This window comes from Corvus kubaryi, unplaced genomic scaffold (genome assembly GCF_017639235.1).
Source record: "Corvus kubaryi isolate FWS band 111438036 unplaced genomic scaffold, C.kubaryi_AGA036_p1.0 split3-37304, whole genome shotgun sequence".
NCBI lineage: Eukaryota > Metazoa > Chordata > Aves > Passeriformes > Corvidae > Corvus > Corvus kubaryi.
The window spans coordinates 2,621,915-2,642,891 of NW_024582087.1; the positions used below are offsets into that span (position 1 = coordinate 2,621,915).

Below are 20,977 nucleotides of genomic sequence, written 5' to 3' on the forward strand. Positions count from 1 at the left end.
AACATATTCTGTAAACTCAGATAGAACCATCCAGGGGAAGGTTCCTTGGGGAGGGGGGGCTCACTTGAGCCTCTCCTTGGGGAATCTTTGATAGATCTGCTAATTAGAAAAACCTATAATGATACCTGATCTTTTGGGGGTGCATTGCAGGGTGCATCTCAGTGCGTATGACCTGGACGTGTGCACCTGAGGATCCTTAAAATAAATACCAAGGTAAAATCCCTTTTCCCCTTCTAACCGTGTTTGACTCTTGATTTTAAGACCAGGAAAAGGCATCACTTCCCTTGGTTTGAACCTGGGTGGGGACTGAGCAGTGGGGGAAAAGCACCAGCTGCTCATTCCATGTTTCCTGCACAGCCCATGAGGTCTCAGTGGGGTCTCCCAGGGCGCCTGGGGTGTCCAACAGCACCCAAAGCCTCCTGGCTGTGCTGCAGCCACCAGCAGAGCCCTGACCTGGGGGTCCCAGCAGGATGGACGAGGCAGTGAGCAGGCGCTCCCAGGTGAGAGGAGCAGCAGCCCCAGCTCAGCCAGGCTGATCTTTATGATAAATGTGATTTAAATCGCTGTGTTTCAGCTGCTGTGGGAGCTGCACACCTCAGCCTGGCGTGCTAAATATACCTTATTAATTGCCTTGCTCTTTACACTCACCGGAGGCTGCTGTGTCGTTAAATACACCGGGAACATTTATTCCTTGAGGTTTTGGGGTTTATTGAAATATTCCAGTTCTTAATGATTCCTCTGCTTGGGATCAGGCTGGACCCGATTGCAGCTCGTGGTTTTCCCTCCCCACAGCACAGCAGAGGTGTCCCAGTGTCTCCATTTAAGCCCAACATGCTCGTACAGAGCAGCACCATTGGCCCGGAGGAGTAAACACCTTCTGGGACCATTTAGTGCTGATGTTTCTCTGTAGTGCTGCATTATCTGAAGGCTGCAGCTGGGATTGTTCTGTGCAGGAGCAGCCCCCCAAAGTGCAGCTTGCAGCCTGAGCAGGCAATCAGGCCCCGGTGTCAGGGCACAGCTCCAAGGCAGGGCACAAACCGAGACCATGTCCAGGTCACAGCTGGACTCGCTTCAGGAAGCACCAGGGATGGAGCCCAGGCCCATTTTCTTGCTGATCACCTCAGCTGCAGGGCTGGAGCAGCTGGGCTGGAGCTGCTGCTTTCAGGCAGCACAGCACTCACTCCAAGGGAGAATTTGCTCCAGAAACACCCCTGCCCTGGGTTCTGAATTGAACTTGCATTTTCTGGGCCTCTGTGTGTCCACGGGACAGGACTCCAAGAGGCTTTCAGAGAGTGGGTGGGAACTTGTCCAGTGTTCTTTTAAAAATGCCAACCTGCAGGAAAAAAAAGCTGGATGAGCTTTTCTCTCTTACAGGAGCAACCCTGTCCTGGAAGATAATCACAGAATCACGGAATGTCCTGAGCTGGAGGGACCCACAGGGATCATCCAGTGCAGCTCCTGGCCCTGCACAGACACCCCAAAAACCCCACCCTGTGCCTGGCAGTGCTGTCCAAATGCTCCTGGAGCTCTGGCAGCCTCAGGCCGTGCCCATTCCCTGGGGAGCCTGGGCAGTGCCCAGCACCCTCTGGGGAAACAACCTTTCCCTAAATCCAGCCTAACCCTCCCCTAACAGAGCTTCACAATTCCAGTCCATATCACCAACTCGAAGCCTTCTGGGAGTTTCACTTGGAGTAGGAAAACAACCCTTCAGCTCCAAATATCCTGTTTTTTATTGAGAGCCTCTTCCTTTTTTACAGCCCTGTTTGTTTTTGCTGTAAAAGCTGGTGCAGCACCTGGCACAGCAGTGTTAGTTCCACACACTGGGTTCAGCCAAGCCCTCTGCTCCCTTCCAGTGCCACAGTACTTCGGGAGCTGTGCCCTGGGGCTGGGAGGAGAGTTCTGCCATGGGATAGAGCTGGTGGGCTCCCAAAAACTCATCCCGAGGAGAGGCAGCCATCAGCCTCTGGATCACCTTGCATCTGCAGCACCTCAGCCCCTTGGTAGCCGTCTTTAAACAACCAATTCCTCCAGGCAGTTTCGGGCCTGCTGCCTTCCCTGGCTTTGTTAGTAAAGGAAAACACAACAGCAATCACCAGGCAACACATCGTTGTATTATTCATGCCCCGTAGTTGAGAGTGATTGAGGTGGGGAAAGGGAGGAGAAAAACCCTGCAAAATTCATTCCGGCTTCAACGCCACGGACCCTCGCGGGATTTGGGATATTGTGGCTTTAATCGGAGCTAATGGGTCCCTGCTGCTTCAGGGATGGCTTGGAGAGGATGGAAGGGCTGCGGCTCCTGCGCTGGGCAGGTCAGGATCCGATGTCCCTGGCACAGGTGAGTCACGGGAGGAGCCCTGGGAGCGAGCTCTGGCTGTGACACAGCGCTCGCTGTCACTTCACACTTGTTGTGTCTTGTCTGGTGAGGACACAGAGCGTGGGACAGAGGTTTTCCTGCAGGGCCTGGCACGTTTCGGCCCTGCCAGCAGCGGCTGCTGCAATCCTTCAGGCAGAAATTGCTGTAAGCTGGCTTAGCAGGGACACAGGACAAGCGCAATCCCGCTGTTGGATGGGGTTTGGAGTGTTCCTTGGGTGTTTCCCTGGTCTGCAGATAGGGAAGGAGATGCCAATCTATCCCAGGAATTCATAGGCTCCATTATCATGGGACCTGCTATCCCATGTGTTTATCCTTGCACTGCCTATTGGTTATTAAGCACTGCTGTTTTTCTGCTTTGCAGGATGTAGGGAGAGGGGAGACTCAGTGCAGACTCTTTAGAGGCTTCTTAATGAGGACTTTATGGTGGAGCCGCATTCCTGCATCTTCCAGAGCTCTCTGGATACTGAATCCTCCTCCTCCTGTATGGGAATCGTTGTGGAACTACTGAATCTTCAGGTGCAAGTCCCATGATCTCAAAGAACAGAAGTAGTCCTGAGGCTTTTTGCCAGAAGTCCTGCCCTGTAAGGGCCACTCTATGGCTTCCCTGCTATTTTCCCATTTGCCAGCCTGGCTGACACCAATTTTGGTGTGACACCCCACAAATGCAGAGGTGGCCATGGGTGGATCAGTTCTCTGATGAGGAATCTTCAGTTTTCCAGCTCTGGGTTCCTCAGGACAGGAGAGACCTGGAGCTCCTGGTGCGGGTCCAGCAAAGGGTGAAAGATGAGAGGCCTGGAGCATCTCCCTGCCCAGGGAAGGCTGAGGGAGCTGGGGCTGCTCAGCCTCGAGAGGAGCCCCAGCTGAGAGGGGCCCTCAGCCCAGGGTGTCCCTGGGTGTCCCTGGGTGTCCCTGGGTGCAGGGAGGGTCAGAGCAGGGCCCAGGCTCTGCTCCAGGGGCCCAGCAGTGGCACCAGAGCCACGGGCAGGGCCTGAGCCCAGGGAGCTCCACCTGGACAGGAGGCAGAACTTCTGCCCTGGGCAGTGCCCAGCCCTGAACAGAGCCCAGAGAGGGGCTGGAGTCTCCTCACTGGGATATTCCAGAGCCCTCTGGACACACTCCAGTGCCCTGTGCTCTGGGATGGCCCTGCTGGAGCAGGGAGGTGGCACTAGATGAGCCTCTGTGGTCCATCCAGCCTGACCCAGTCTGGGATTCTGGGATTTTGCACAGGACACTGCAGGAGATGATGGCCTTGTAGCCCCAGCAGAGCTGGCTCTGCTGTCTCCAAAGCAGGATTGGCAGTGAAGTGCCTGCTGGAGCCCATAAAGCTTGACAGTAAGTAAAGGATGAGAAGGCTGAGCTGATACAGTCTAATTAACTTCCGTTCAGGCTCTTTGTTTGCTGTGCTCAAGCCTGGTTTCTTCCAGATTTAAATTGATTATGAAAATCAGCACAATGACAAAACGCTGCTTTTGAAATCAGACTTTTCACAGTAAATGGTTATTTGTTTTCCTGCTCAAAAATATTGGCTTATCCCCAGTGATAGAATTCTCTCTCTCTCTCCTCTTCCACCTTCACTCCTGCCTGATTTGTGTGTGTAGTTTAATTAAAATCATACAGTCCTTCCACAGCTTGGTCCGTCTCTGCTGCTGGCCTTGTATTTGATTTATATACAGCATTCCAGTGAAACTGCCTGGAAAAATTAAATAGACATGAATCAACTTGCCGCAGGCTTTTGAAATCCAGCATTTCACAGCGAATTCCCCATGGACGTCTCCTTTCAGCCTGGTGCAGGAGAAATGTTCCTGTGAGCACAGAGGGACACGGGGAAAGCGCAGTCATTAGGTTTGGGGTTTATAATTGGAGCTGTTTGCCAAATGATAGCTCAGGAGCCAGGAAGCCCTTGGATTCACTACTTATGATTATATGATTATTAAAAAAAGAAAATGAAAACTGCTTGGGTTATTAGACTTCAATTTTTTTGGCTTGGCCTCTGGAATGAGTCTAAACCAGTGGTAGATGTTTGTAACAACAGTTTCAGCCTAAGTGTGTTTGATAGAGCTGCTGTAAATGCTGGTTCTCTATCTTATCTGGAGGTGTGAGCTCTCAGCTCATAGACAGAGACTTATTCTTAGCAGAGCTGCAACTCTCTTTGGAGACTTCGTACATCACAAACAAAGTTAACTCCTTATCAGAACCTCTTCTGCTTTTATCAGTGTGACTTAAAACAGGGCAAAACAAGGCACTGAGCAGGAGAAACCTGAAACGCTGCTGCTGCCATTCCACATTCACATATCTGGAGTGTATGAGAACATGGAATAACTCCCTCAGAGCTGAAACTATGGAATAGTCCTTTTAGGAGTGAGGACGGATATCCAAAAGGGACAGGCAGCTCTCTGCCTTTCAGAGCCCCCCAGCCTGGGTTGGTCCCAGCAGCAGCAGCAGCAGCAGCAAGGCTGGTGTTGAATTTCCAAGAGGGTGAGCAGAAAGGGAAGAAAATTCCTTTGTAGCTCCCGGGCTGTCTGCTGGGAGCCCAGATTCCCTGCACAGCCGTGTGTGGAGCTGAGCGCTCCGCTCAGAGCGGAGCCACGCCGGCGCTCGTCACCGCGGAATGTCTGGGATGCTGCTCATCCCTCCTGCCTCGTGCTGGATGGGAGTTAATCAAGAATTGCCAGCCTTGTGGAAGACAAAGAGAGCCCGCTGTGGGATTTGGGCTCAGCTGTGTCCTTTCATCAATTTATAATAAGTCTGGGGCTCTAATAACCTAATCGCAAGGATTTGGGGAAGGAGGCGATGAATTTGTTTGTTTCCTCCCAGCCACAGGTGATATTAAAGTGAAGGAAAATTAATCCCCTTTTCTGATTTGTCTTATAAAAGATATGCAAATGGTGTGAGGGGCTGCTCAAAATGCCGGTGACTGCTGGATTGCCACGGGTGAATACTAAAGCAGGGCCTTGGAAAGCGAGGCTGTGGTGGCTCAGGAGTGCCAGGGGTGTCTCTGCTCTTTGATACCAAAATGCTGCAGGTTGGAATGATCCATGAGGTCATCCATGGAGGTCTGTTGATCCCACCAGAAGAATCTGACTGAGGGATGCAGGGGGTGGCTGTGGTCAGGCCACCTTAGGCAAGCTGGGGTGTTAAACACAATCAGAAGGGAGCTGAGCTCCTGGGAGAAGTGCAGAACGATGCTGAAAGCAGCAGGAGATGCAGTACCACACCCAAAGATGTTTGCTGGGCTGGAGAGATTCCATGTGTGAGTTCAGCTGTGGGAATTCCTCCTCTGCACTGGCTGCTGTCGTGGGTGGGAGGTGGGGGAGCAGAGGGTGCCTCCGTGGTGTTTGGCAGATGGAAGGCACAGCCGGATGGGAGCTTAGGGAGCCCAGACTCCAGGATCCAGTGGGAGGGAGGAACTGGGCTTGGAAACAGGGTTACCTGGCTCCAGGACCTCCCTCCTGTGCTGCAGGGCTGCTCCAAGCACAGGGACTTGTAGTGCACTGTGCTTGTGCACGAAAAACCTCCGAGAAAGGTAAAATTGTGGAGAAGTAGGAATCAGAGAATCCCAGAGTGGACTGGGTTGGAAGAGACCTTAAAGCCCATCCAGTGCCACCCCCTGCCATGGGCAGGGACATCTCCCACTATCCCAGGTTGCTCCAAGCCCCGTCCAAGCTGGCCTTGGACACTGCCAGGGGTGGGGCAGCCACAGCTTCTCTGTGCCAGTGCAGGGAACAGGAGGGGCTGGAAGAGACACCCAGGAGCTGTGCAGAGGAGGAACACATCAGGGACGTGTTGGTGGATCTCAAGCTGGAGAGCACATCGGTGAAGGCTCTGAGTTGGGCTCCTGGCCGTGCAGGGTGTGGAGCCAGCCCGTTTTGGGGGTGGGTGCCAACCATCCCTGCCTCCCTGACCTCCAGAAATCCTGCTGCATGGGAGAGAGCCTGTCATCTCATGTTTGCAAGTGCTTTTCAATTTAATACATTTTAATCAGAAAATTAATCAGGAAACACTAGTTCAGCAAGATAATTGAACAATGAAGAGACATGATAATTACTGTTTAGTCTAATTAACTTTGTTAAGTCTTTATTGGGAACAGAGACTTCCTGAGTGAAACTTATTAAATGGTTCTCCCTGGAAAACAGAATCCCCATCAAAAAGGCTTTGTTCCTCACACTGCTGGTTAGGAATTGGGTGCTGTCTTTAAGTCATGATTAGAGAAGCCAGCAGGTGGGTTCTGAGAAAACTCTGAGGTACCTCTCAGTCCCTTCTCCTACATCCTCAGTTCATTTACATCTCTTTAATCCACGATTCTTCTCCTCACTGCTTCCCAGGTAGGCAGGGTATGATTGCCAACAAAACCCACGGGGCTGTGCAGCCCCGCGGTGCATCCACAGTGCCTCCTTGTGCATCCACACTTGGCTTTGTTCCCATCTCTCATCCTCAGGTGTCTGAAGAATGGACAGGTGAGGGGAGATGATCAGCAAAGAAGGCTGAGGGGTTCATCTGCTGCAATAAATGGATCTAAAAATACCAAATATCAAAATACCCAAACCTTTGATAGGGCTCTGACAGGCAGGAGCTGCTGGGAAAACCCTGTTTGAGGGGTGTATTGAGGGGATCTGTGAGTTGGGATAACTCTGGGGAAGGCCAGGGTGGGATGGGGAGGTGTCAGGGTATTTGGGCACTGCCAGCACTATGATGCTGCCACGGAATATTCGCACCAGGCCAGAAAAGGAAACCTTGGTGAAAGCTCCCAGGAATGAAACCAGGCTCCAGGAATCAAACCTGCCTTCATGCCTGTTGTGCTCCTTGGCTCTGACCTCTGTCCTTGTAGGCTCTGGAAAGACTCAAATAAATAATCCATGTTGATTGAGGAATATTAATGGCATCAGGAGCTGTGTCTGCCTGGACAGGAATTAGCATGAAAGAGCCGCTCTGTCTGGGCCAGTGTCTCCTCTGCTTTTGCTTGGCTTTGCTTTCCTGTAAGGGTGTAGCATGAAATATTTATCATTTCAGAATGAAGGATTAAACATAAATATTGAAATGAACTTGATTGGCTTTTGATCTGCTGAGAGAGCCCTTTGGCTGGCCACGCTCCAGCCAGAACTGCCCCACCGATCGCTCGTGCATTATTCATGATGGGATAGGTCAGGAAGAGGAGAGAGCTCGGGATATCGACCCGACGGAGGGATGTGATTTAATAATCCCTGGCTCCTGGGGTTATCTGCTCGAGGCAGCGAGCTGGGAACCAGGGGAAACTCAGGAGCTCAGAGTTCGCTCTCGGTTTCAGTCATGGCAAACCTGAGGTAGCCTTTTCTCGCCCGGGGTTGTGCATCCGTGTGGCTGGGCAGAACCCGGCGTCCCTGGGGATGCAGTGCCTGGAACACGCTGTAGCCCCCGGGCTGTTGGAGGTGAGGCTGTTTTGTTTGCTGTCAATACTGCTGTAACCACAGAGATACTTCTACAGCAGAGCAGGTCTCCCCTGTCCAAAACCCAGGTATCTGAATGAGCAATTTTGCAGGAGAAAAATGCTCTGAGTGAACGCTTTGCTACTTCTCTGGCTGTCAGTGAGTGCCTCAGACTGTACCCAGCGCACTCTGCCTCACTTCAGACCTCAACATTTTCACTATAACGAGGGTACAGGACAGCTCCCCTCAAATCCTGTTATCTCCTACAGTTAGTTCATGGAACTCAGAGCCTGAGTGTCTTGAGTTCCTTGTCGGTGAGTGGCGCTGTAATTGAATTTATAATTTGTTTGGTCCAGTTTGTGATTAAAGGAAGTGCTCTCCCACTCATCGTGGTTGGGTTTTTCCACCCATGTCGTGCTGCAGAGCAGCCCCAAATTGCTCAGTGCTGTGTTCAGCCCCAAAGCACGAGGGAGACAACTCATTACTCCTCATTTTCCTGGGTCACCCAGGGCCAGGTATCATTTTGTTGTTTGGAATCATGACTCAAGACATGGCTCTGTTGGGAGAGAACATTTTGGAGAGTGCAGTCAACAGGGTTGCCTGCTCATGTATTTCCTTCTTTCTCGTCTCTCCCCGTTAATTACTGAGCACTCTGATGGTTCCTCTGGGATCTGGCAGGATCCCTTCACCAGGGACAGGCATGGAATGGTTTTTCTAGAGGGGCAACTCTTGAGGAACTCCTGATTTCATTTTTCCCTCCCATCCTCTCCCACAGCATCACACAGAGAATAAAATTGCTGGAGCCTTAGAGCACTTCCCTGGCTGAACCAGGGAGTTAATTATTATTTAAGAGGGACAATTGGGCAAGGTTAAAAGCCGTGAAAGAAAAGAGGGGGAAAAATAAGAAGTTAAAATTGCTAAAAGGGGGGGAAGGAGAAAGATACTGTTCCATAGTGTGGTTTTATATGCACCAATATCTGCAGTTGCAGTGGAAGACAAGTAGAATGATCCTTTCTCATTTCCTTTTCCCGCAACCATTCCAGGACAATGAAATTGCTCTTTTTTCCTTCAGAAGGACAGATAGGAACTGGTGACCCTGCTGGTTTTGTTTCAGCCCAGTTTGGTGGCCATGCAATGGTTTGACTCACTGTGGCTGGAAGAAATACACCAGCAACCTTTGCAGTGTTCTGCAAATCACATCCTGAAGCTCTTCCATGTTCTGCTGCCCTAAAAAGTCAAATCGGTGTGGCAGCAAACCCCATTTGTGTTGTGGCTGAACAGCAAAGGGCCCAGCACATGGGATTTCTGAGCCTGATGGAAAGGGCAGGGGATTCCCGAGGCACCAGCATAGAGCGAGTAATTAAGAACATCATAAACTCTTAATGGGGGCTTCAGCCTTTTCTGCAGGGTGGTTTTACCCCTGCAGACAGCGATCACTTGGCTGTGCCGAGAGAACCCCGAAGGCAAAGGCAGTGACAAAGCTGTGCTGGGTGTGCTGAACCATCCCCTCCTTGTCCCCAGCCCAGAGCACAGAGTGCCACGTCCAGGCTTTCCTTGTACACCTGCAGGGCTTGGCACTCCAAACCTCTCTGAGCACCCCCTGCCAAGGCCTGAGCACCCTTTCCACAAAGAAATTCCTGCTGATGTCCACCCTGAGCCTCCCCTGGCCCAGCCTGAGGCCGTTCCCTCTCCTCCTGTCCCTGTTCCCTGGGAGCAGAGCCCGACCCCCCCGGCTGCCCCCTCCTGTCAGGGACTTGTGCAGAGCCACAAGGTCCCCCCTGAGCCTCCTTTGCTCCAGCCTGAGCCCCTTTCCCAGCTCCCTCAGCTGCTCCTGGGGCTCCAGCCCCTTCCCAGCTCCGTTCCCTTCCCTGGACACGCTCCAGCCCCTCAAGGTCTCTCTGGCCATGAGGGGCCAGAACTGGACTCAGCTCTCATTCCGCACTTCCCTTCCCTCACAGATGCAGAGCTGGAGTGGTGTGGGAGTTCACAGACCTTGCCTGAGCAGAGAGCATGGGAATATTTTTACCAACAAAGGCTGCTCCCTCCTGAACTCCCAGACCTTTGTGTTTATGCAGTGACAGAGGAGATTTACCTCACCTTGCTGTTCAGAGCCACAAATACCTTCCCTGCTCTGTGGGCAGCAAGTCCCAGGCTCCTGAAGAACCTGCCCCACGCTGCTCAGCTTTATCCCTGCCCTGCAAACAGCTTTCCACAGTTCCTCATGCAGCCTTTTTCTTTGTCATAAACCCCTAATTCTGTGCCTCCAGCACTCACCTTGTCTGATTTCCCTCTCCAAAGCACGCAGAATGTTAAATAAATGCCGGTTGGTCATTAAAGCCATGTTTACAGCTCTGGAACAGGCACAGAATCTGCTCTGCAGAATTGTCACTGTGTAAAGAGACCACAATAAGCAGCTGGGAGTTAAAAGCTTTGGGATGTATGGAAAGCTGTAATTTGCTGATTACCAGGGCTTGATTGTGGTTGTATTGTGATATCCATTCCCAAGCATCCCCAGAAACCTGACCCCTCTCCAGAGGGGCCAGATGAGAGGAAAATGCTGTGAATGCAGGAGAATGACCAGGAGCTGGAGGAGATTTGACCCCTCGTGTTGGATTGGTTTTGGTGGAGTGGGGCTGTGCTGGTGTGGTTGCTGTGTCTCCCATCAGCTTTGCACCAGCTGAAAAAATGTGCTGAGATCAAACTCATGGAAATCCACCAAAGCCATGCTGGCTTTTCTATCCTCACCATTTGCTGGAGTTCCTCAGGAAGTCACTTCTTCCCCATCTGGCTCTTCCTTCTGGGCTTTGCCTCTCAGGGTTGTTGGCATTCCCCAGTGCTGGTGCTCCTGGTACACATAAAACTGGTTTTCCTGAAGTTTCCCTGGACCTCTGCAGAACGGATTCATGTACTAATTCCACTGAGCTCTCTCTGACAGGATTTCTGTAGGGTGTAGGTTTGGTTTTGCATGAACATCGCCTTCACCCAAAGGTGTCTTCAGACTCTACCGGGCTTTGTTTCAAATTATGTCCCTGTTTGGAAAAAAAAAAAAGAGATGGGGGAAAAAGAAAAAAGAGGAGTCAGGAACATAAATTAAGCCTTCAAAGGCATGTGCAGTTCTCTGTGACACAAACTTTGCTCTTGGGGTTTATGATGCTAATAAAATACTATTCACTGCTAACAGCTCTTTCCTTCCTGGCCTCACAAACAGAGACAAATAAGTGCCTGTATTGAAGGAGTTCACATTTTATGTCTCTTTGCATCAATATGGTCCTGCTTTATTGACATTTTTAGGTAGAAACTGGCTGGTCATGTCTGAACTATATTAACTATTATTTATTATTTGGGCTGAGGACCCGAGCCCTCCTTGTTCTAGGTGGTTGTACATACAAATCAATACTATTTGTGTCCCAAAGAGCCTCTAAATATTATGAGAGACAAGAACTAAGTGAGATAAAAAGTGCAAGCAGCAGCGAGGTGGTTTGTGTAGGAGGTGCTGGGGAACAGCACGAGCAGCCACAGCAAGCGCCAGCCTTGGGCTGCGATGGAGAAACATTGCCAAGGATTTGTGGCAGGTTCCTGTGCATGGAGGAGGTGGCACAGAGGCTCCTGCTGGACAATCTGACCCACAGATCAATGAGAATTAATGAGACCCAGGAAACGGTCCCACTGTGTCCCAAAAGAACCACCTCACGCAAGGGCTGGTGTTTCACAAGGGCCTGCTCTGTCCCTGGTGTGCTCTTAGATTTCATCCACCAGGTGCTCCCAAAGGAAGTCATTTGAAGTGATCAGCAATAATAATTTTGTGTCATCTGTAAGATAAATCATGTAAGGAGCTGCCTGAGCAGGGCAGCAGGAATTCGAGCCAGCCCCTGGACACGTGCCCTGGCTGGCTGCAGCACGGCCTGGGAGTTCCAGGGCAGCTCTTCTTGGTGGGATGTTTGTTCTTCTCTTGGAAAATCTGGAGTGGTCTGGTTGTGAGAAGGCTGATGGTCATCCAGTTGTGGTGGTTTGGTATCTCTTTAAGGGCATCCAGGTCCAAGTGACTCCCAAACAGTTTTCCAGGGGAAAGCAGAGTGTCAGGAGTGAAGCCCCGTGTCTGAGAAGACGTGGTTTTAAAGACACTCATCTGGATTTTCCATTTGAATTTGTGATCACTCTAATCCAAAACAGCTTCACACGACTTTGCCATAAATACAACATTTCTTTCCTCTTGTTTTCTTGCCCAACAAGTTTCTTGTTTTTCTTTTTGCTGGAACACTGATAAATGCCGTGTCTGACCCAGGGATTCATGTATGGAGCTGTTTGGAGAACCACAGTGCAAACCCAGCACTCAAAATCAGATTAACCTTTAGGAAGAGCTCCTAAGGAAGTGGTTTGTTCCCTTCAAGGCACTCTGAAGCTCTGACAATGTGACTTTGCTGCTTGAAGCATTTGTCACATGGACAAGGAAGAGTCAAATTCAGTTCTCAGTGTGCAGGGAGAGGAACCTCTCCCCATGGAAGAACCTGTGGAAGTTCTGCCTTCCCACCTTGTTGACTTCCCTGGATTTCACCTCGGTGCTGCTTCAGTGGGAACAGCTCTGGCCCCACTGAGAGTCCCCAACAGGGAGCCTTGAGTTGGCCTGGTGTGTGATTCCCTTATGCCATGGAAATCTCTGCGCTTAATTTTCCAGCCTTTTAGGACCTGGACTAGTTTCTAAAAATAGAGCTTTATTCCTCATGTTCACTTTCTAAAGGACAATGACGGAAGAGAGAGGGAGAGCGAGAGGGAGGGAGAAAATGCCATAAACTGGGACATTTTGTTATCACATTCACTGCACATCTGGGAGCTCTTTTGGTACATAATTGCTGGCTAATGCTGCTCACGAGCTGCAGCCCCGTGCACAGCCCCTCGGAAGCTGTTGGGATGTTGTGGCCCCTGCTCTGCAAATTGAGCGTGACCTCCTGGCCAGGTGTTCAGCTCTGAGAGGGAAACTCTGCGTTCCTTCCCTTTGCTCCGTGAGATTCCAGCCAAGGCCACTGGATCTGGAGGCTCTAAAAGCCTCATTGCTCCCAAATTCCCTGCTGAGGGAGGGAAGTGCCCTGGGTGGGTCCTAAAGAGAATTCTGTGGTGAGGTCAAGCACTTGGTGCTCTGCAAAGCTGACATTGGGTACTGGGGGCAGCTCCTTTCTATGCCTGGATTTCCTCTGGAGAAAACATCATAATGAAATGGAGGAATTATTCCATTTTTCTGGTTTTTAAGTAAGGAAATCCAGCCACAGAAATTAATCCAGCAACCTGGATGTGACTAAGAAACAGCTCCTGTGTAACACTTTCTCTTCTCTCAATAAAATTAAAAGCAGCTCCACAATTCAGAACATTTTGTTGAATTTCCTGGCTCTTTAAAAAGTTGAAACAGAACTTTTAGGGGAAAGTCTAGTTAAGATGCTTCCCTACCTTTCCTCGGGGTTGTGTTATCCTTAATTAGATAATCCCAACATTTTGGGGATCCTCATCCCAAGGGTGAAGCAGGCAGGCTGGTGCTGGGGATGGCTGGAGGCAGCTCCCAGGGAGACACGGAATATTTGGGACATATGGTGGCAGATAATGGATGAACACAGGATTAAAGCAAAGATGATTGAGTAAACTTCTGCCATCTCCACCTGGAAGTGGTGTATGTCCACACCACGTGGTGAAGGTGATAAATTGTAGTGAACTTGTGATCTGGAACCATCAAATTTCCTCCCCGTCTTTCTTAACCTTGGGACAAATTAAATCAAGTTCTGCTCTGAAGCCTAAAGACATAAAATTTGTTAGCTGTAACAGCATATCCTGCCAAGCAGTCAGAACTCCCTGGTATTAATTACTTTACTCTCTAAGTTAAATAAATGATGTGATATCTGGATTCAGGGGGAAGCCACCCAGGAGTATATAAAGGATGTGAAGATTTTCCTGTCAATGAACATCCAAACTCTGTTGCTAATTTGCTGTGGAGGGAAATAATCAATTCTAAAGTGCCTCCGTTCCTGAGTGAGATCCTGCCAAACAGGAGCATCACTTACAGGACATCTGGGATGGTGCATCCCAGTGCTGCTGGGATTTGTGCTCAGTGCTGGGCTGGCTGCTGGGGGTCCCTCTTCCCATTTATTTTCCTCTTCTGGAGTGAGCATTGTCCCAGCCTGTGGGTTCCTTGGCTCTGCTCCTCAGCTGCCATTGGTTTCCTTTAGCTCTGAGAACACAAATCAGTGGATGAACATCTCCTCATCTACCCTACACGATCCCGGGGGGGCCCAAAGCCCCTCACACAGAGGGTAAAGTCATCCCCACTGCTCTGGCTGTGGACTGGAGATCCCTGAGCTGATTTCTCTGAGTTTCTCCCTACAAGAAGTGTCTTGCAAAGAGATCCAAGCCCAGCTGACAGCGAGTCCACGCTCCCGGGTTGTTCAGTGATTCACTACCCCATTGAAAAAAAACCCACCCATTATTTTGAATTCAAATTTGCCTGCCTTTAATTTCCACTAAGAGATTCTCTCTGTGCTCATCTCTGCCAGATTAAAGAGCCCTCAGTATCTGATAGTTTCCTCCTGTGAAAGTGGTTGTGCACTATAATCAAATTACCTTTTGAATTCCTTCCTGATAAGTTTAAAGAGATTAATCTTTTCACAGTCTTCATTCCGAAGCCATTTATTTCTACGAGCCTGAGTCCCTCACAGGTCTGCTCAGCACCCCCTCTCCAGATCTGTGACTTGCAAGGATGCACAGACACTGCAAATAGGGGCAGTGCCATTAAACTGAGCTCAGGAATAGCCCAGGAGGTTGGGTCAGGTCCTGTCCTCGTTCTTCATCCTGGCTCCAGTGGGGCAGGAACAAGCCTGGGACGTCACACCAGTGAGGAACTGGTCAGAGAACCCAATACCTGCACCTGCTTATGGGGGGGAAACCTTTCAGAAGCGGCTGTGGGATTGGAACCCAAATTTCAGGTGCAGCAACACCTTCCTGATGCAAAGCTGGTGTCACTGAGCCTGGGGAAAGCAGGCAGAGAGCTCCTCACACAGCCTGGTTTGGAGCGCTTTTCACTGTTCCCATGGGTCAGCTCGACTTCCATCTGTCATTCCTTCCCTTCCTGGTGGAAGATGGAGAGCAGCTACTGGGGAAAAGGTGCTAAATGGGTGCCTGATTTATTGTCTTCATTACTTTACTGAAGCAGCTGCATTTGGCATTACCCTGTGGGGAATGTTTGTATTCAATCTCTGAGGTCAGCCCTGCACCAGGAGCTGGGGGTTTCTTCTCCCATTTCCTGGGATGGCCACTTTGTCCAGCTTATTAAATCTAAAGCGAAGCTTTAAGAGATCTTTAAGAACTACTTTTTATGAAGACCATGTTACAAGGACTAAGAACTGGCGCTATTTTTAGAAAAGCCTAAGTATTAAAACACAAAAAAGGCAGGAGGCAAGGTGGACAGGGAGGCTGCTCTTGCAGCACGAGGCTCAGCTCATCAGCACATCCTGCCCTGAGCACCACTGCACCCTCGCTCCGCTGTTAAACTGAATTTATACCGCAAAAAAAACAGGGGGAGCGTTTTAAAAAAATGTGCAAAACCTCAATCCTGCCAGATGCTGGGTGCTTCCTTGGGAAGCACTGAGCTGGCAGGGGTTGGAGCTGCTCAGCCCCTCTCAAACGCTCCTCTTCCTCCTCTTTTATTGTCAGCTCATCTGCAGAGCTGGCCGTAAAACAGGCAGGAGATTCCAATAAAATGAAACCATTTCCAAGGGTTACGATACAGATATTTCACTGTACAGAGTCATTCCAGAGGGTGAAATCCTGTGGAGAAAGGGGGAAAGATGTTCTGGTAGAGGAATAAAGAGCTCCTACAGCCAGAGGGATGGAGGGGAGGGATGGTGGAGAGGGCAGTGTGAGCCCAGGGCTGCAGTGGGACAGGTCCCTGCAGTGCTGTCCCATGGGCTCCTGGCTGTGTCAGCGTCACTCGGGGTGACCAGGCTTTGGGAGGAGCGTTCAGACCTTAAATCATCACCCAAATTACTGCCACACGTTCTGGCTCAGCACTGGTTGGCCTTATTTATAGCCCAGGCAGCAGACAGCGTCTCCTTGGAGGTTTGGAAGCTGAGAGTAAACTGCAGGTACAAAAGGGTGCAGCACATTTTAGGGGATGGAAAAGCCAGGGGTGGTCGCTGCCAGCTCCCTCTGAAGCTGCCTGGGAACCCCAAAGGGTTGTTGGTGTCTCAGGCGGCCTTGAGAGTGGCCCCAGGAATTAAGTCCTGAGTTCTGCTGGTCCCAAGAGGTGGAATTCGAGGATCCTGGTGGGTCCCTTCCAATTCAGGATATTTTATGATTCCTGGGGATACAGAGCATGTGGCTGATGAGTGTCCAGCTCCCCAGGGAATGGGACATGGTGATAAAAACCACTCCTGGACTGAAGCTGCCTTCTACTCCAGCTGTGGAACATGGCCTTGATCCTTGCTGTAAGCTCAAACCCCAATCAATGGAATTAATTAATGGTAACAGAAGCAGCTCAGAGCTGTACCCTGAAGGGGCTCAGGTGTGTGGGTGCTTCAGCAGCCCTAGGCCATGAGATCCCAGAGCAGGGATTTGCATGAGGGCTGGAAAACCAGCGGGACCCACTGAGGCTCTGCTCATACCCTGCCTGTGCGGGACTGCCTGGGAAGGCGAGCCTGGAGCTCCGGGGAATGCGATCACAGCCCAGGGGCTGGCTGAATCAGGAGGATCATTTCCATATTAAACCAGAGACTCGAGCAGCAGGATGACTTCGAGAGAGTCCCGCAGTCCTTCAGGAGGCACCTCGTGCCCATAAACAGGCTCCCCCTCTCTCCAGAACCCATAAAACCCCGCAGTAACGACCGTCGTGACAACCATAAACCTGTTGTTTCCATTCCCTGTGATTTACGGAGCTGGTGGGAAAGGTGGGGCTGCTCCTTTATTGGGATGATCAAATGTTTGCAGAGGGAAAATACAATCTGCATTCCTCCAAGGCTGCTTTAATACAGTGAATCATGAATACATTTCCTTTCCCATTAGCAGTTTAACATCGTAGGACACAGAAACACTTCTTCAAAGTGAATTTCTGTTTTAAGTAGTGTAAAGTCCTGGCTGTGGGGGAGGGAATGCAAGAGCCTTTGTAGCCATGGGAAAGATGGGCCAGAACCTCCACAAAGCAGCGATTTCCTGCTCTGGGTGATGCCATGAAGATTTTTTTTTCCCTTTCTTTTATACCCCTGTTATACCTTTCTACAACTCCTGTATTCTTAGTGCTCCTTGCCTACATTCTTGGACTTGTTCGTTCAGCCAGGAGACTCAACATTTTAGAAGCTTCGTAGCCAGGGATCAGTGTGCCCCAGAGCCCAAGGTCCTCTCCAGAACACATTCTGTAAACTCAGATAGAACCATCCAGGGGAAGGCTCCTTGGGGAGGGGGGCTCACTCGAGCCTCTCCTTGGGGAATCTTTGATAGATCTGCTAATTAGTAACACCTATAATGATACCTGATCTTTGGGGACACACTCGGTGGGGTGCATTTCAGTGCATTCGACCTGGACGTGTGCACCTGAGGATCCTTAAAATAAATCCCAAGGTAAAATCCCTTTTCCCCTTCTAACCATGTTTGACTCTTGATTTTAAGACCAGGAAAAGGCATCATGGGCACCTGTGAGAGAGATAAATCACCTGTCCTGCCCTTGTGAGGAGCTGCCCATGTGCCCGGGCAGTCGAGCAGCCTCAGCGTGTTCAGGACAGCTGAGGAAAGAGGGCTTTGGTCCAGAGAGAAAAGAGGATGAAGGAAAACAAATCCTTTGAGTCTCTCATGTGCTGGATCAGCCAGGCACACGCAGAGAGGAGATAAATGATGCATGGGGCTGGGGTGGATTTAGCCTGGCATTACCTGGCCATTTCTCTGTGTTAAATACTTTTCCCTGTTTTCTGCTGAGTTCAAACCCCACACAGGTACTCGAGAGATACTGTACTTAATAGCTGCAAATGTGTAATCGAATACAATTAATAACAGTAATTGTAGTGGCCAGCACGCTGTTGTAATTGACCTAAATGTTCCTCACTAATTAGAACAGCTCCAGTTCAGAAATCGTTCACAGCTCCAAGTAGCGCTTTATACTGGGAAAAACAAGCTGTCCTCGCTCTGTGACACACATCAGTGTCCACACAGGGCACATTGGATTTTACTGTTATGTTTATTTGCCTTTTCTGGGAGTATCAGAGCAGGATGGACATAAGGAAGATGGTCTGGGGATGCTGTGGGTTTATCTTTTTCATTTGGATGTTCCACTCTCTCTTGGGTCACAAGGTGTGGGACTTCCTTCAACACAGGTGGCAGCTGGTCACACTTCCACTGGATTAAATGATCTGGGATGTCTGCCTTAAAACCACCTTCATCTCACATCTTGTGTTTCATTTTTACTCCTGCAAAATGAATATGAAACCTGTCCATGAAAGAGAAATGAGTATTTCTGCTTTATTTCTGGTTTATGCACTGATATAAATTGTCAGGGAATGTGCAAAGCAGAATCAAGCGAGGCCCAAATTGTTTGTGGCTGCAAACCCCTGTTAGGGCAGCAGCACCACTGATCTGGGATGTGACAGGATCCGGGTTGTGACGGGATCCAAAATGTGACAGGATCCGGGATGTGACAGGGTCCAGAATGTGACAGGAACCAGGTTGCAACAGGATCCAAAATGTGACAGGGTCCAAAATGTGACAGGGTCCAGGATGTGACAGGATCCGGGATGTGACAGGGTCCAGGATGTGACAGGATCTGGGATGTGACAGGATCCTGTCTGTGACAGGATCTGGAACGTGACAGGATCCAAAATGTGACAGGGTCCGGAATGTGACAGGATCCCAAATGTGACAGAGTCCGGGATGTGACAGGATCTGGGATGTGACAGGGTCCGGGATGTGACACATGGCTCACTCAGGCACTGTGAATTTGGTGACTGATGGCAGCTCAGACAGAGTTTGATGTCAAACATTGTCCAAGTGCTGCACCAGAGCCAGGGGATGGGGTTTGGAGCCTTGTCCCTGTGCAGAGTCCTCTCCCTGCCCAGTCAGTCCCAGGGGACCGGCCAGTTTCCCACTGGGAGAGCGCCACTGGGACAAGTGGGAGAGTGACATTGTGCCAAGAGTGTCATCACGATCACAGCTTCTGCTGGAGCTTATCCTGACAATGTTCTCATGTGCCTCAGGGCAGAAAGGGACGGCACTAACCGGGATTGCAGGAGATGGAGCCGCTGGGACAGAGCCAGCTGAGCATGGCTGTGCTCCCCAAAAACTGAGTGTGCAGCAGGACACAGCCACCCCTGGGTTCAGCCAGCATCCCTGCCCCCCCAAACAAAGTATCAGCCCCTTCCCAGAGCAGAGCAGAGCCTGGCTGAGGTGAGAGCAGCCCCTGCTTCTGCACAAATCCCCGGGAGGCAGCGCAGCTCCAACTGCCAGGGAAGCGCAGAGCTCGGCTGGGCAGGAAAATCAAAAAGGAGCAGTTAAAGGCCTTGGCAGCTGGTCGCCCAAAGCGACCACAAACATGTGTCTCATCCTGGTAGGTCTCATCAGCACAGCTCAAATGTCAGCTCGTGCTGACAAGCGAGAGAGAGGAAAACACGGCTGCCCTTGCTGGCAAATAATGAGAGCTGCGAGCAAGGAGGGAGCAGAGAGCAGTCCCAGGCGGGCTGTGTCCCGTTTGTGTTCCTCCTCTCCCAGCGTTCATCCAGCACTGCTCATTTTGAGGTTATAAAAGTGCTGGGTTTGCAGCAGCAGTGCCGGGCGCCGTGTAAATGCCTGGGAGGGGAAAGCCCAAACCCCTCCAGCAGCTGCTGTGCAGCCGAAAAAGGTTTGACATAAACCACTGAGCACTGATCCAGAGAGGTTTTTAGGAGATAAAAGCTCCATTCCCAAATTTGACATGCTCTCCTCTGTGTGGTCTCTGGGCAGTTCTGATAATCTCTTTGTGCCTGAGTTCTCCAGGCTTAAAGAATATTAGAGGGGGTTTAGGTACAGCCGATCCTGCTCTGGGGCCACGTGTAACACTGGGAAAAGCCACATTGGAGGGACACAGGGATGTGGCACTTCATGATGCGGTTTAGTGGCCATGGGGTATTAGGTCAGAGGTTGGGCTTGATGATCCTGGAAGTCTTTTCGAGCTTTAATGATCCATGCCAGGCAGTCTGCGTGGACTTGGACGGATGAAAAGCTGGTGGGATGCCTGTGACACCATCCCTGCTGCACCTCTGTGTCCTCTCTCTCCATCCAGGATTTCTCCTGGATGAATCAGCAGGTGCAGCTCACACAGCCTGTGCTGGGCTCGCTCTGTTTCCTTCCACCAGCACACACCTACTCTTAATTTCCCCCACTTGTAATACATTTCAGGAAGAGGCTGAAGTGCAGCATAAAGGAATGTGTGTCCAGAACAGCAGGTTGAGGCAAGGGACACATTTCTCTTCTTCTCTCTTCCTCTCTCTTCCAGCCCAGGGCTTTGTGAATCCCCTTCCCACCCTGCATTCGGCTGGGTAACAGCTCTCTCTCCCACAGAAATATGTACTGTGTCCTCACTGCATTAAGCATTGGCTTCAAGTGAATTTCTCTCACAAGCAGAACTAATAAAAGGACTAAAACCTGCCAGGTTCCACTTGACAAATGGCTGGAAGGAGGACATCTCCCCGCTTTTAGTGCTTGCAGTGATTGATCGGGGCAGGCTCAGAAGCAGCTGACCTGTTGAGGGTTTCCAGAGGGGGAATGATGGAAGGACGATAATGCTCCTTTCTGGTTGATCACTGTAATTTTTGCTTTTCAGCAGATAACATATCCAGTGTCCAGAAATCACCACCTGTGTTTTGCAACTCGCCCAGGAGCTACAATTTGAATCCATGTGTGCATCTGTCTGCTCAGCTCACCATCCCCAGGCGGATGACAGGGGCCGGGGGTGTTGCTGCAGGCACATGCAGAGGGACAGTGTCGTCCCAAAGCGCTTTACGGCCCAGAATGAAGGTGCCCAACAGATCAGAGCAGAGCCTGGCATCAATCTGCTGAAGGCTCCAGCAAGGCTCTGTCTGCAGCCAGGCACTTCCTTTCAGTGAAGCTCTGTCAGTCTCTCCTGGTGAAGCTCTGAAAGCCCACGCTCCAAGATGGATGAGTTTTTACTCAGCTGGAGGTAGGAGAAGGAGCTCTGGAGCAGGGAATCCCAGCCCCA

The 20,977-nt window shown here is 50.6% G+C and overlaps 1 long non-coding RNA gene across 1 annotated transcript in view; it reads left to right on the forward strand.

Annotated features, from left to right (window-relative positions):
* Positions 1–1,522: 1,522 nt before the first annotated feature.
* The window catches only part of LOC121658555, a 45,032-nt gene continuing 25,577 nt past the window's right edge, over positions 1,523–20,977 (forward strand). Inside the window, exon 1 of the long non-coding RNA XR_006014001.1 lies at positions 1,523–2,335. This is a non-coding gene — a long non-coding RNA (uncharacterized LOC121658555). The remainder of the gene's footprint in view (positions 2,336–20,977) is intronic.